Source organism: Humulus lupulus, chromosome 1, assembly GCF_963169125.1.
Source record: "Humulus lupulus chromosome 1, drHumLupu1.1, whole genome shotgun sequence".
Classification (NCBI taxonomy): domain Eukaryota; kingdom Viridiplantae; phylum Streptophyta; class Magnoliopsida; order Rosales; family Cannabaceae; genus Humulus; species Humulus lupulus.
In genome coordinates, this window is record NC_084793.1 from 104,193,420 (window position 1) to 104,209,980 (window position 16,561).

The window sequence follows — 16,561 nt, forward strand, 5'->3', positions numbered from 1 at the left end:
GCATGTGTATCTCATTCAAGCAATAGTCTTTCATCATCCTTATGATATAAAAGCCGCACTCTACTGACGATGTTTGACGAGGGCAATTGACTATTTTTCACTTGAAATTTGTTTATTCCTTTCGGTCTTTCGCTTAATGTGTGAAGAGACATTATATATACATCAATATGAAGAGCATATTAATTTTTTATTTCCATATCAAACCATATTATATTTTAAAATGAGTTTCAAATGTATTACCTGTTCATAAGGTTCTTCAAATCATTTGGAGGAGATTCTTTAAGATAAATTAATTTATAGACAGGCAATTATTACTAAAAACAAAACTTACTCTGAGAACTTCAAATAAAATCAGATACTAACTAAAGATAACAGTAATTTCTAGGATAATATTATATCCATATTCATCTACATCAAGCACTTAAGCCTAAATAGTATTGAAATAACTTTAACATCATACTTGAGACCGAGAATAGAACTCAGCTCCGAACAGTTTCAAAAAGAATGAAAAGAGCACACATAATTGTTCTACTGAAAACGTTGATTTAAAAATAAAGGTTAAGAGAGCAAAGGGAGACCTCGTCATTTGTATCTTAAGTTTCAGGTACACTGCTTTCACCGGCCTGGTGATAATGTGCTCTGTCCTCTAGCTCCCCTGCCTCAGCACAATCTAATGTCCACTCATCCTGAATTAGAAGATTGTACAAAGTAAGACTGTAGTATCCCAATTCGAATATATTGAACTAACACTAGCACCATTAAACAAAGAATAAATGAAGATGGACATGCTTCCTCAATTTCACCAATGAAATTCAAGTTCTTATCAAGAAAATAAATAAAATTGCAATTTCCTGACATTTTGTTTTTTATTTCAACAGTTATGTTGGAAAATGAGTTCCAAATTTCTTCAAGCAAATGTCTAGCTTTGACATTAGTTTTAAGAAGCGATAAATATCATACTAGAATCCCTGGTTTAATAAAACTTTACCTGATCTTGCAAGTGCAAAGAACCTACATTTTCTATGTTTCATTCATTAATAATAGAGATGCATTCATCATCACCAGTTCCTTCACCAGTATCAGTATTATTCTCCTCTACACCTTCTTCGATGAACTGTAAATTGAAGTATTTATATTTAAGAACACTTTAAAGGCACAAATGGTATAACCAAAAATAATAAATGAGAGTAGACCATACATTCTTATTCAAACTATGAATAAACTGAAAGAAGGATGTAAAAGAGCAAATTCATCGTAGAAAAGACATAAACTGAAAGAAGAATGTAAAAGAGCACATTCATCGTAGAAAAGGCACCTTGTCTGAAGTAATATAGTAAATCTTCTACCCAAGCTAGCAAATATGAGGGACAAACTAGCATACAAAACAAGACAAATGAGAAACATAAAAGATTGCTTAATTGAGAGCAAGGTTATTTCCTCCTAATCCATGCCTTTCAAACTTACAGTAGTGTTTTTGTCATCTTCATTTTTATTTCTGACTTGTTTCTATTTTAGTAACATTTAATATAATACAATTTGTAAAGCACCAATGAAGACAATAAGGGATTTTAATTTTGAACGCATACAGTGAAAACTGATTACATGATTTGTTAGTTCATATATATATATATATTTGTTGATACTCTCCCTACTTATTTATATTTTCCCTTTTTCTTTAATTATCTAATTTTATATTTGTTCGTCACTTTTGCAAAAGTTTCCCTTTATTATATGGTACTCACTTCTAATCTAATTTTAGTCTCTTAAAGATGTCATTACAAAAGGATATTCATGCATATAAAAACATGGGGTATATACAAATAAATTCATTTCCATACATATACAATGTAGTTATAATTGATATAGAGGCAAATTAAAGTTCATAAGACAATGCTCTTGAAAGAAACGACACATTCAGGAGATTGGAGATTGTGGCATGTCTTTAATCATCAGTTACCCATCCAACTTTTTGTTACCTGGAAGTGATAGAAGGTTAGATAACTCTTTTCCATTAGGGGTATGGGGAAAGAAATGAAAGCAAGAAAACAATAACAATTTAATTGGGATGAGATTCGAGTAATGTACCAAAATTTGATGAGGTTGTTCCTCTAATTTAGAGATCACTTATACTTTTTGCTATTTTTTTGTGTTTCCATTTCTCTAATTTTCCTCGTTATGTCTTCTGATACAGAAAAGAAAAGAAACCAATAATGGTGAGTTTAATCAAGGCCTGGCCAAACACTGCAGGTTGGTTTGATTAAACTCAACAGGTGAGTTTTGATTAAACTCACCAAGGCTTGGTGATAATGGTTGGTATGACCCACATATTGTAACCTATAATTTAATACCATTGTTCAAAAAATAATAGTCATTGATCCGGAGGGCACAAACCTGCTGATGCTGTCACTGTATTTCACACTTAGAGAAAATTTGCAATTCAGAATTTCCATTCCTAGTCCCGACACCAGGATTGGGAAAAGGAAGCAACTATCTCTTCATAACGCAGTTCCTCCAATAGAAGCTTATTGAATCTACTCAGTTGCTACTTCATTTTTGGTTCCTCAGAACAACTCATGTTCTTTCTTCTCTTTGGTTCAGGTTCACCAAGCCGCAATGAAAAGAAGATCTCATCAGAACCATTCCTCAATCCTGAGAGGTTTTTTGATTATGGGTTTTCCTCTTGGCTGTTATTATGCACTGTAGATCTGCTGGTAAAACTTGGAATGAATTGGTGTTCAATGTTAAGAGCTGTTTCGATTCCATTTCCAATGTGAAACTCACTTTCCCTTACGGTTCTAGCTGGTACTAGACAGGATTCCCCTTCAATTAGAATTTGTCGAATATTTAAACCAAGAGGCTCGGAATTCCCTTCAAGTTTATCCTTAAATGGCACTCGGTCTGTCGGGGATGACTCCCCAACTGTAGAATCCATCCCTGCAGCTGAAGCATTTATTTTCTCTTGCACCGCAGCTATATTAACATGAAACCAGATTTATACAACACAAATGAGGAACAAAGAAAACCATAATAATAAAAATAATCACAACAACAATAAAATTATATTAAAACTTGGACTAAATAAATCAATCCAATAATTTATTGAAGTAAAAAAGAGATAGCCAACTACACATCCAATAGTGTACCAGAAATTTACTACAAAACTCTTGTTTTGTCTTTCAGTGTTCTTTCACATGTTTAATAGTTGATTAGGGAAAATATGACAGCTAAACTATAATGTTTCATGTAATATTGTTTTTGATATTCCCCGTGTTAACTGACTAATATGATTGCAATGTGTAAAACAAAACAAAATATTATAAAAGAAAACCAATTCCTGTGCACAAACAAAAACAGAGGCATCTCGACGGAGGAAAGGAAAAGGATGTAAGAAAAAGTTCCAGTCCCCTTGAGAATTCTCCTTAGAGATTTATATGCAAGTTAAACTTAAGACAAGTGTCACTTTCTTGTTAGCAAGCCCAGTGCACCAGAGTAGCAAGATATCTCTGTTTGCAATATCCTCAAGTTCAAATAACAAATATGACCAAACCAAGATCGTCTTGCACTTCACCCTCAGTTAAGACATCCTCATCATCATGTATCCTTGCATCTTAGAGCATGACAATACATGATGATGAGGATTTTGCAATCAAACTGGTCAATATTTGTGTCAGTAAGTGGAAATATTTAGAATTTGGATTAATAGGCCGCAAGGAATTGCAAAACACATCCATACAAAATCTAAGGATAGGTAAGTACAAATTGGCTGGCATTATATTAATTGGGACGAATACTAATTTGAGGTCATGGTTGCGATTCAGCTGAAGGAAGTCTAATGTTGAAGTAAAATTACTTCAATTCTTTACAGTTAAAAAAAATAACTGAATAGTTTTACTTTCCAAAGTGCAGCATTTTATTCACCCAAATTAATATGTATTTTAATAATGAGGTCTTAGCTAAGGAACAAAAGAATGTCTATTAATATGTCAGTAACTAGAGAGCGAATGAAAGAATGCCTTCAGGAAATCATGGTAATAAGAGAGAAGATAAAGGCCACCTAGCTCAAGAGCACAAACCTTGTAACCCTTCGTTGGTTGTGATTAGATCAAGTTCCAAGAGATCAAGAAGGCGCCCTAGATCAACCCCACTAGTCCAATTCTCTGGAGTTTGGCCAACTTTTAATTTCAAGCGGCCCCTGTTTGCTGTCCCTCCCCAAATGATCCCAACTGGCCGTAGCTTCTCCCCATTTGAACTAGTTAAGAGGATGAGACTTTCGCTATCACCTTCAAGATCAAAGGTCTGCTGGTTCTCACCAACAACAAGAAACATATCCCCTTTTCATCATTGTACTCTAGGGCATAAGCCATTATGGTCCTAGTAGTTAAACCTGAACTTCTCCTAACTTTGACCACTTGCCTTCCAATCAGACTGTTAATCGGAGACTGCAAATCTATGACATTGACATCGCCAATCTCACCTACTCCTTTCACAGTTATATTTACGTTATTCATGTTGAAATCTTCCGCAAAAGGAATGAAAGCACCATCAGCTCGCACAAATGTTTCTGCAGGAACAACACATTGTAGTTGGATGTATTGCGGTCAGGATACAGTGGGAAACCATTAGCAAAAAATGTGAACATAAAGACAAAAAGTGAAACCAATGACTGGATGCACCAGCAGGATACACTCAAATGTCAAAGCACAAAAGATCAAGAATAAACATGACAGTAAACTTCAGCTGGTAGGACACAAGTGAGTCCTTCCCCAGTAGTGTATTAAAAAATAAGTATCTTGATAACTTTGGAAAGGCCCCCTTTGGACCAAAATCCTAAGCAACTATCTGCTTACTGATTTCACAAGAGTTTATAATTTAATAATTATTTTCTTCAAAGAAATGAAGATGTCATGGGACGAAATCTTATAGCAAGCACATGAAAGCTACCAATGCAAGGAACAGACATAGATTGGTCTTGGCTATTCTGGAGTACAGCTTCGCCACTTTTAGAGTGAAAATCTAAAACCCAACATGCAGTGACTAAGCTCAGATTTAGCTCTTTTGATTCTTTGAAGTGTATAATGAATTTATGGCCATTTTATCCCTTGATCACAGAGGATAAAAGAAAAACAGAACACATCAAAAACAAAGACAAAGAACTAGGTATACAATTCTAGTGCAGGAATTGATTACACAATAAGCCCAGTCACAAGCCAGTTTTTTCCAGAGAGCCTCTTCGCTAACAAAACACGAGTAATAGTGATAAAGTAACTCTAACAGTCTAACTTAATAATGCATAAATGATTACAGTAATTAAGAATTTCATTACCTGCGTTTGTTCCAGCAAAGATTCCATACCAATGATCATCTGTGATAAAAGATGTTGCCCTCTCCACAGCTCCCAAATATACCCCAGGTCCAAGGCTTGGTGGTAAAGGATGAAACATTTTCTGGTTTGGATAATCTAAATCAACAGCCACATGTCGATTAGTGAGGAAACCAACCTGTCGATTTCCAGTTCGGCTTCTAACAATAGCACCCAAGGTTCCATAAGTCTCTTGGCTTGCAACCTAGACAGGAATGAAGCAATTAGGCAATAAAAGAATTAAAAGTTGATTTGAACGGTTTATGGCATGTATAGGGAGGATCAAATAACTCAGTTTCAAGAATTCATGATACGTCAAAATGAATATTCAATTTCTAAAATAACATATGTCCATCAATATCAGTATAATCCAACCATTACATCCATGGTGAGTTTAATCAAACCAACCAGCAATGTTTGACACAGGCAAATATAATACAGAGAATATGACCCATCAATAATAACTTTATTTATCAATTCTAGATCAGTGAAGCTTGTTTGAGGGAGACTAAAAGAAACACTGTCAACAATTAAACTTGTTCTCAAGAACATATTAGCAACTGAACATATCATAAGACATCCGAAACCCAATGACAAGTCATTGACATTTTTTTCTTCTTTATTTTAAGAAGCAGTAAAATATTATCATACATAAGAAAAAGGTATAAAGAGATAAAGAAAGATGTCTTCTTAGGTACAACAAGAAATCCACTCGCTAAAGAAATCAGAAAAATAAAAATCCTTTGAGCTCTTTACACCAAAAAGCCAGATGAGAAGTGATTGACCTAATATATCTAAAAAGACTCCAATTTTTTAATTCAAGCCGATAGAAAAGTAGGCCATAACATATATTGAGTTACATAATAACTGAACGTGTGAAAACTTTGGTTTAATTTTTTATAAGAAAAAAGAAAACAAGACATATGTCTTTGTTGTAAATAAGCTTCCTTTTCCCAACACTTTGGTATCGTTGATTCATCCCCAAAAAACAGATGATAAAAAAACAATTCTTTTGTTGGTTCTAAATGACCTCGGCATTGAATTGAAAGGACCAACAAAACAAAACCACTGAGAAATTATCAATTACAGATTGATCTAACTTGCCAATACTATATTTACCATGGATTGACATAAGAACCAATTAGTAACACATCTACGTTTGGGAAATCTTATAGAAGGAAAGGACATATGATGACGGAGTGGCTTCTTTTAGCACTGTACTTTATTGACCTGTGACCAATGTAAAAGCTTAATCAACACATATTGTAATTTTTAGCTGAGAACAGATCTCAAATCTAGAAAGCCAAATGAGAATTGTAAAACGACAAATGACAAAACAATCCCATTGCCTAACAGAATTAACTGTGAAGCAGTAGTATAGAGGGCCATGCCCACACATTGTAAAAGCTATCAAAGGCTACGAACATACAAATAAAGCAATCAATCAGCCTGTGGAAGAACCAGAAAGAAGTTGCTAAGTTTCACTAACCAAAATGATCTTCAAGCAATGACATAACCACTAATAAATAGGTCATAGTCTACAACATCAAGAAAAAAATGTTCACAAGGTTTAACGGGGGACAAATGTAAAAGATAACTTAAGGAAATATAGAAGGAAATAATCAAATTCCTTGTAAAACCATAAGGAATAACAGAATTTATGGTCATTGTTGTACTTTGAACTGAATAATAGAATCAATGCTGTTCTGGCCATTTTATGGACATTATGGTCAGAAAGGAACAAGAGATTTTTTGAAGATTGTATTGAGTTCATATAGGATCAAATCAAGTTTTTGGTAGCAGTTTGGGCAAGACAAACTTCAGACTTTAAACGCATTGTTTTCTGACTTGGGAATCAAAGACTGTTATGTACTTTCCTTTAGATTTTGGTGATTATGGCGATTATTTGACAGAATTGTCACGAATTTTATTACTTTTTAGATAATGATACAATGTCTTTATTTAATAAAAAATAAAATACCAAAATAAAAACTGTAAAGAATATGAAAGTGATCAGAAAATCATTACTGATTTTATTCCTTATTTTCCAAGATACATTTCCACAAAACAAAGGAATGCATAATCTTTAGATTGGAGAGGAATCTCAGCCAGTAAATGAAAATACTGCTCTGGTATCTAGCAAAGTAGAGGAAAAATAAACATACTTAATTCTTTAAATTTAGAGCCTTAAAAGTAATAGGGATCAGCAAGGAATAATCCCACAAAATCCTCAAAATTTGACTTTATCCCAAAAGAACTCTTCTTTCTCATACAATCTCCATTAAATAAAAAGGCTCTTCATTGTTTCAATCCATAGACAAACAAGATCCAAAAAAAACACCATCCATCACAAAATTCATTAAGCAGAACTCTAAGAAAGGATAAATCCTACCCAAAAATGCTGATACAACATTAAGATCTTAGCAACCTAAATATGTAAAATGCAAACAGGAATTTTTTTCTAACTCAATATGATGTGGTTTCAATTAGTTTTGCATCAAGAAATAACAGTAGGAAAAAAGAAAGATGATTTATATGTAAAAATTGGCCTATAAAACAAATTTAGTTCACTCATATAAAGCCTTACAATTTTATTCAATCAAGTTCTTCACAATCACATGTCTTGAAAAAGATAAAAGAAAAAGGACTAAACCAAGGAAATGCATACTGGTTGCTCATGCATACTGGTCTCAGCATCAAGCTAAGCAATAGGGCAAGCAGTAGAGCGGTACTCTGAAGATTACAGACTCTCCAATAGACAGAAATGGTGTGGAAGGTAGTCATTCATCTTGATGTAAAGGTAAAGGAATCTAAAGCAAGAAAATAATGTTGACAGAAACAGGGGAAATAAAACAAATGTACAAATCACCAAACTTTGTAATATTCTCACACTCACTTTATTCATTGACAACTTCATTGCAATAGAGATTGGCCTTTGTAAATGATTTGTTGGAATAAGATGATTCTAACAAGAACTTAATTTGTCTTTTTGTAGATTTAATTGATTCATTTCCACAAATTTGTGATGTAGAAATTTGAAAGGACAGTAATGTAGCTCTTGTATTGTCTTTAATTCGTCTTTTTTTCCTCTTCTTTTGCTCTTAATATAATTGTCGTGATGATTTAGCTAATGAAAAGAAAATTACCCTTTTATGATTTGAACAAAAGCAAAGTTTTTATTACTGATACATGTTTGTGGTTAGGTTTTTATTATGTTAAAAAATTCAAAGAAAGCGTAAATATTCCATGTAGAGAAAATGGTTAAAGAAAACAGCTCAAATAATAAAATAATTAAAAACCTTAAGCATGTGGCTGCCCCAATATTATAAGATTACAAATTCTTGGTAGTGATTTGATTCCAATAAACGAATCGTGGTCCTGATCTGTTTTCATTGGCCCTAATGATACAAAGTATTAGGTGATACTTATTATAGTAATATGTGTACATACTTGCTGATTTTTAATTGAGAGACTAACAAAATAATTGAAATAATTTATGAATAGCACTTGAATAAATAAAAAAAAATAGAGTTCTTTCATCAATTTATTAACACTGTCATATACCTCCTTCAGAACAAGATATTAACTAACCCATATGTAGGAAACCATCTATAAGCATTGTTGTAGAAGAATCTGCATAACAAAAGCAAATATAGCATAAGAACACATAAGAATAAATCTATTAATTAACTAATACAACATGCAACAACCAATGTGATGATCAAAAACACATATTTTTATCGTTTTATTATTGAATTATATGTTTAATCTTCAAAACTCAAAACACAAAACACATCAAACCAAAGTAATTGAACCAAATTGAACAAACCCAAAAAAGAAATAAATATCTACTTCACAATCTCATACCCAAATTATGCATAGAAAATGAACAGTTCCAAAACAATCTAAACAGACAAAGAAGAAAAAAAATCAATCTTGGTGTTGTCAAGACAACTCTCAGCTGTAATGACACCTTGAACACCCAAAAATAATTCCTACACAATATCAAGATCCTATAATGACACCTTAACACCAATAATAAACATTTATGCACTCCAACTCAGGAAAAACAATGAAACAAACAGCTGTTATGCACAGAAAAGAATTAAGAACAACAACTCTTCAAACAAGTTCTTTAAAACTCAAGAACCAGCACTTCAATCTTTTATGTACACCCGCTCGATCAACAAGAACCAGAGTGTATTCTCTTAATTAAAAATAATTCCAACAAAAAAATATATATACTGACTATATTTAAAGTATTTTCTCCATATTAAATTGAATCTGAAAAAAAAAATTACCTCATAAACAATTGGAGGTCTGCCTAGTTTACCCCATGGTGGCCTTGTTCTTGCATCGGCGGGGTTGCCTGGTTCTTGCCGAGGCTGGGTGGGAAGGAGAGCAGCTCGACGTTATGGAGAGAAAGACGAGAGCTGAGTTCTTGTAGAGGCTGAGTTCTTGCAGAGGCTGAGTGAGAGAAAGGATCAAGGGGGCTGAGTGTGAGAGAGAATAGATCGAGCGGGTGAGCGTGAGAGAAAAACGATTGAGAGGTTGAGTTTGAGTGAGATCCAGAGAAGCCAACTGGTAGAGACTAGAGAATTAAAATATTAGGGATTTTTCTTCTTTTGTTAATTTCATTTGGGGCTAAGTGGCTGTGTATTTCAATTTCAATTTTTTTTGATAAAGTTTCATTATTTTATTAGACTTATTAAACGTGTAATACACAATTAATTTATGTCACTCATTACTTTCAAAAAAAAATTATATCACTTATTAAACATGTAAACTTTTTTTTTCTCTTTTTAAGGAATAATCTTTTTTTTACAATATTAAATTTTTTTTATATAAATTATTTTTAGTTTCAAAAAAATAAGAAACATGCATGAGTAACATATCTTAGTATTAGACATATAATGTTTTTATTTGATTTAAGTTTTAAGTATTATTAATATAATATAATTAATTAAAAGTATAATATTATATATAAAAAATTAACAACTAATTAAAGTATTAATAGATATGTCTAGACAATATTTTTTATAAATATTAAAATATATACGTGATCCAATAATATTAATTATATTTAATATTAAGACCCTTTAAAAAAGGCTTATTAGGATTTTTTTTCCTCCGGACTATTACCACTACCAAATCGTGCCTCCTGAATTTTTTGGCCTGTTAAAAATCCTCCCTGAACTATTCATGTTATTGAAATGTGGGACTTCAGTCCACTTTTGCTAACCAAATAGTGATATGGCGACACTGGAGTGCTGATGTGGATTGCTACATGTATAATTTAAAAAATAGATAGGATTTTACCCCCCAAACTATTACCGTTACCAAATTATACCCCTCGAATTCTAAAATTTAAAATTTAAACAATATTTTGAAAATTAATAAGAAAATATAAAAAGCATTAAACTAAAAAACCATTTAAATTAAATTAAATCATACAAAATAAAAACTTAAGGCAACACCAAAGTTGAATGTCGCAAGGGACCCATATGAGCCCAGTCTGTCGACGATGTCACAACCCTCATTTTGACGCATGCCCAACACCCAAGCCAATTTTTTGTCACCATCAATTTTTTTTTTAATTTTAATGATTTTTTCCTTTTTTTTAATATTCAAAAGATTGTTTAATTTTAAATTTTTAAAAATCAGGGGGCATAATTTGGTAATGGTAATAGTTCAGGGGGCAAGAATCATATTTATTATTTATATTATAAACGAAGCATTGACGTGGCAATACCACATCGGCCACCAAACTACCACATCACCATTCCATTAGCGAAATTGGATGGAAGTCCCACATTTTAGTATTGTGAATAATTCAGGGGGAATTTTTATCAAGTTAAAAAATTCAGGGGCACGATTTAGATTGGTAATAGTTCAGGGGAAAAAAAATCCTAATAAGCCTTAAAAAATAATAATAATAAGACAACACACATGAGACAACAATCTGAGTAGAGCTGTCTAATTATGTTAAAAATAAACATGTGACGACATTCTTCTAAGAACTGTTGTCTAATGTAAGTTTTGTTGTGCATGGCACGACGGTTATAGAGAGTCAGTCGTTATATGTTTATTTTTAACATGAGAAGACATGTCTACTAAAAACGTCGTCTCATGTGTGTCATCTAAGTATAGTTTTGTAGTAGTGTCAAATGACCTGTCTCTGATACCAATTGTAATAATTAATACACAATGAGCACTAAATAAACAATAATCAATATCAAATCATGCTCATGAATTTCCATGATCAAACATTTTATTTAGGGCATTAATATAATAATATACGTACCTCCAATTATCGCCTTGATCTCTAATAATCATGTTGATTACACTTCTTTGATCTACACATATAGAGAAAAGGAGAGCTTGGGAGTAATGAACATTACTCTATCATTCTCTCTACACCATAGCCACACTCATTCCACCTTAATCATCAATCAAGAGCACAACCCTTTATATAAGGAATTATGGGCCAATTGGGCTTACATGCCCAATGTGAGAGAATTAGTTGTCTTGGCCCAATGGGCTGACCAAAGACGTTTTAGAGCGTGTCCATGGGCCCCGAGCATGTTAGTACGTTATGTCCATCCCATTATGGCCCGATGGTAATATCATGCATTACCGATTATATAGTTATCATTACATGCTAATACCGACACTGTGTGAGCAACACTTAATTATGTTAGCCCATATAAAATATTCTAACATTGTTAACACAACAACTATTACTATTAAGACAGAAACAGAAAAGCAAATAAATATCAACACAAAGGAATTTTTACGTGGTTCAGATTTCTTTTTGGATAACCTACTTCTACGGGGTCATGCCTAGAGAATAAACCAATTAGTAAAGAATAATTATGCACAATAGTATTCACTTAAATAATGTAAGACTCCCTCTTAAACTATTGTCACAATCTTTTGTACTTTTCTTTATGAATATGGTTTTGATGAAACATTGATGCTTATGAAATCCCTTCAAAGAACAGCGAGTGCTCTCTTCCTCCCGAAGTGAGACTTGATTGTTGATGGTAAGAACTCGTCAACAATGTTTGATCAGATAACTCAAAGGTTGATAAGAAAATAATGAACTTAGGAAGAAAATTTGAAGAAAAATTGTTGAGTAAAAATGGAGAAAAAAATTTGTATTGCTCAATAGCTTGAGTTTACAATGAATTGTCCAACCCCTTTGCTTGAGAGGAGAATGTCTATTTATAGTGGAGCTCTAATGGCTCTTGATACATAGTGGTCTCAGGGGACAAGATAGTACATGGGTACATTGTCATAGTAGTGGTATAGGTTTAACTAATGCATAAGGTTGTGGTGTCATCCTTGGTACATGGTCAGAGGCATGCAGGTAGTGCCACCACTCTCTGTACTATTTTGTACCACCACTACTTGTGTGATACGGATGTCAAGGCCATGCCTCTGAACTCTTTGGGTAGGTATGTTCCATACTCGTATGTATGCCCCATACATGATGGTTGTTCTTGTCTCCAAGATATGCCTTTTCTGCAAGGGTCTTTGTATTCTACTAAATGTTGGAGAACTTATGAGCTCTTCAATAGGCTAGAATGGGTTTCTTTAATGCAATCTCCATATTGGGGTTTCATTGGGATATAAGCCCCACAGCTTGAGGCTTCGATACCTTTACACGTATCATGTGCGTGCCTTGGCGCCTACGTAAGGGTGGCCTCACATATTAAGGCCCTTGTCCAGATGTACCTCACAGCAGATGCCTTGGGTGTTCTGCCTCACGTCATGCGTGCATCTTGACACCTAGGCACTAAGGTATGTGAGGCCTTGCATAGCAAGCCCCCCTTCACCGTAGCCTTGCGCAGATCGCGACCTTGGCGATTGGACATGCTGGGCCTCGCATAGCGAGTCCCTATTTCATCTCAGCCTATGGTCGCACCCTTGGCGCTTTGGCATTCTAGGCCTCACTATGCAAGGCCCTTCTTTACCTCAACCTTGTGTGGATTTCGTCCTTGGTGATTAGGCATTGTAGGCCTCGCATAGCGAGGCCTTCCTTCATCTCGGCATCATGGCATGCCTCGCCTCTCGCCTTACATATTGGCATTTAGATACTCGCGTGGATGATGCCTTATAAGGCCCCTCGTGTATACGTCTTGACCTCATATAGCGCCTAAGGCTTGGCCCTTCTTATCCCCCTGTCTATCCACTTGCGTCAAAGTTTTAGATATTGACCAGGACAATTCTTTCACACTCACATAAGGTAGTTTCGTGCCTCGACTTTCTCAGACTATTTTCCTTGGCAAATTTTTGACATCCTCACTTGCCCTCAATCTATGGGGACACTTTTAAGTGTTCTTGTGGACCTATTATGGTGCTACATTTTTTACGCTATGCTGGTATTGCTGTGTGCCTACTTGTCAACCAAGTTGTTGACGGTGAGAACTCATCAAAGATGTTTATGATGCTTGTGACAATGGTGGCATGCTCTGGCTATCATGAGTGTGTGAGTTGAAAAACACCTGATCGATATATGGGTGTGCATTACATTCTTGGTGGAGTTTTCAAGCATCGTGGCATGGTGTTATTGCCTTGAGAGACATCATGGGATGACCAGCCATAGATGAATCGTATGGCACTCAAGAACATGTTTTAGAGGGTGTGATTGTTTTTTGGGTGAAAGAAACCAAGGATGGACATGTGAGGCCATAAACGAAGTCATTTGAGAGCATCGAGTCAAGGGTGACCTCGCTATACGAGACTCTTTTACATAGTGGGCCTTCTCGGCCTCCATTTGTGCCTTCGAGTCTTCAAGCTTCATCCGTCAATGTGTGAAGTCCTTGCTTGCTACCTTTTTCTTTAGTACGATACTTGCACAATGCTTGGAGGCATATAAGGCAGTGTTGACGGTGAGAACTCGTCAACCAAGTTAGATAGGAAAACTTATGAGCTTAAGAGAGTGGTACAAAATCATAGAATAACTTAGGATGGCTATGTGGACTTAAAATCAAGTTGCAGGGTGAACATGGGGAGAATATTTGTATTACTCAATAGTCTCTGGTTACAGTGTCCAATTTTCTGACCACTTTGATGGAGGGGTGAAGGTCTATTTACAGTGGAGCTTTAATGGTTCCTGATACATTTTGATCCCAGGGGACAAAATTATACATATGTACATTGTCAGGGCAGTGTCACCAGACGTAGTGGTGTAGGAGGTTGTGATGTCGGCCCTGGTATATGGTTAGAGGTGTGCAAGTAGAGCCTCCACTCTTTGTACTAATTCATACCACCACTACATGTATGAACGAATGTTAGAGTCACGCCTCTGTCCTCCACATGGTCGACATCCCGTGCTTGTACGTGCACCATGTACCTAATGGTTGTTCTTACATGTCCAAGATACACCATTGCTCCATGTTTCATTATCATTGGCTAAGTGTTGAACGACTTATGGATTCTTCAAGAGGGTAGCCTGGGTCTCCTTGATGCATAGAGGGGTCTCACGCCTTGCATAGCGAGAGTCTTATCCATAATGGTGTCTTCTTTACTCTACGTGAGTCTTGTATCTCCTCGAAGATATCTAGGCGCGAGGCCAACCGTCCCTCGGTGGCATCCAGGCGCGGATACCTTGCAAGCCTGGCCTCGCAAAGTGAGGCCCTCAATGAAGGGTGCCTTGAATTTAGGCGCGAGGCCCCTTGTCCCTCGACTGCATCCAGGCGTGGATGCTTGCCAAGTGGCATGGTCATAGTGCATGAGGCGGAGATGCCTCACGAGATCGGCATACAACTTAGGTACATGAGGCCCTCGCGACAAGGCATTATAAGACATGCGCGAGATAGGTGGTTCACGAGATGGATGTATGAGGCGGGGGCGCCTCGCGACACGGCCTCGCAAGACATGCGTGAAGAAGGGGGTGCCTCTCGAGATTGATGTGCGAGGTAGGCGCCTCGCGAGATGGATGTATGAGGTAGGCGCCTCGTGAGATGGACATGCGGAATGGAAGCCCTCGCGACACGGCCTCAGAAGACATGTGTGAGGCAAGGGGTGCCTCGCGATATAGATGCCCAAGGTAGGCGCCTAGCGAGATGGACATAGGAATCAGGCCCTTAAAGCCCTCGCGACACGGCCTCACACCTTGGCCTCATGACGCGACTGGGCCCTCTCAACATCACCCTTGAGGGCCTCACGACATGGGAGTTTTCTTAGATTATGGTCTTGTAAGACCCATAGGTACGACCTCGATGGAATGACTAAGTGAGCCTTAGCCATTTATTTCAATAAGGGACCAAACCTTTTTTCCTTGGCTGATTTTTGGCATTCACAGGCAGAGATGGATGTAATTCAATACTTTGGGGTGAGGAAGACCTCGTTATGCGAGATGGTCTCACACAGCGAGACCCTCTAGCATGGTGAGCCTTCTTACCTTCTCTTCATGCTTTATTCATTGACATGTCGGGGCCTTCATCGACCTTCCTTGCGAGGATAAGGCTTATATGTGGCTAAGGGGCATGTTAAACACTTAGACGAGGACGCTTGGAAGCTCTAGGTTGTAGATGATCTCTGTATGTGAGGGACCTCTCGCTATGCGAGCCAATCTCACTTAGTGATGCCTCTTGGCCTCATTTTGTGTCTCTGTGGCTTCATTCATTGTTTATGGTTGGAAGGTGGCATTTAGATAGATTCCTAAAGAAGGAGTTTAGAATGAGAACATTAAAGGCAACCTTGCCAAGGGAGGGTGCCCTCGCTGTGCGAGACCCTCTCGCAAGGTGTGAGGTGTCTCAACCCTTTGTTGGGTTGAGCAATTCCTTTTCAACATCTTTACTTTGTGATGCTATGAGGGGTGTTAGAGGTAGGAAGAAAACTCATTTGGGAGCCGAGGTTGAGGGAGGATTTCCATCGTTCACACTTGGTAAAGTATGAGTTGAGATGCCTTTCATTGTGTGAGATGGATATTACTAAAGAGATCCCCCAAAGTTGACCTTACATTGCAATCTTGCAATGCAAGCGTATCTAACTTAGGCGGGCGCATCTAACATATAAGGTGAATACACAAGGGCATCGCATTGCGGGTGCATCCTGTTTGAATGTCGTAGCATTGCTGCATTACATTGCGAGAGCATCTTGCATAGCGAGAACATCATGCATTGTAGGCGCATTCCATTTGAAGGCTACTGAATTGTGGTTTGAATTGCGGGCACATTCTACCAATAGCGT

The 16,561-nt window shown here is 36.3% G+C and overlaps 1 pseudogene; it reads right to left on the reverse strand.

Moving 5' to 3' along the window:
- Window positions 1–337: 337 nt before the first annotated feature.
- On the reverse strand, window positions 338–9,997 carry LOC133796643 (protein NARROW LEAF 1-like; annotated as a pseudogene).
- Window positions 9,998–16,561: the final 6,564 nt, after the last annotated feature.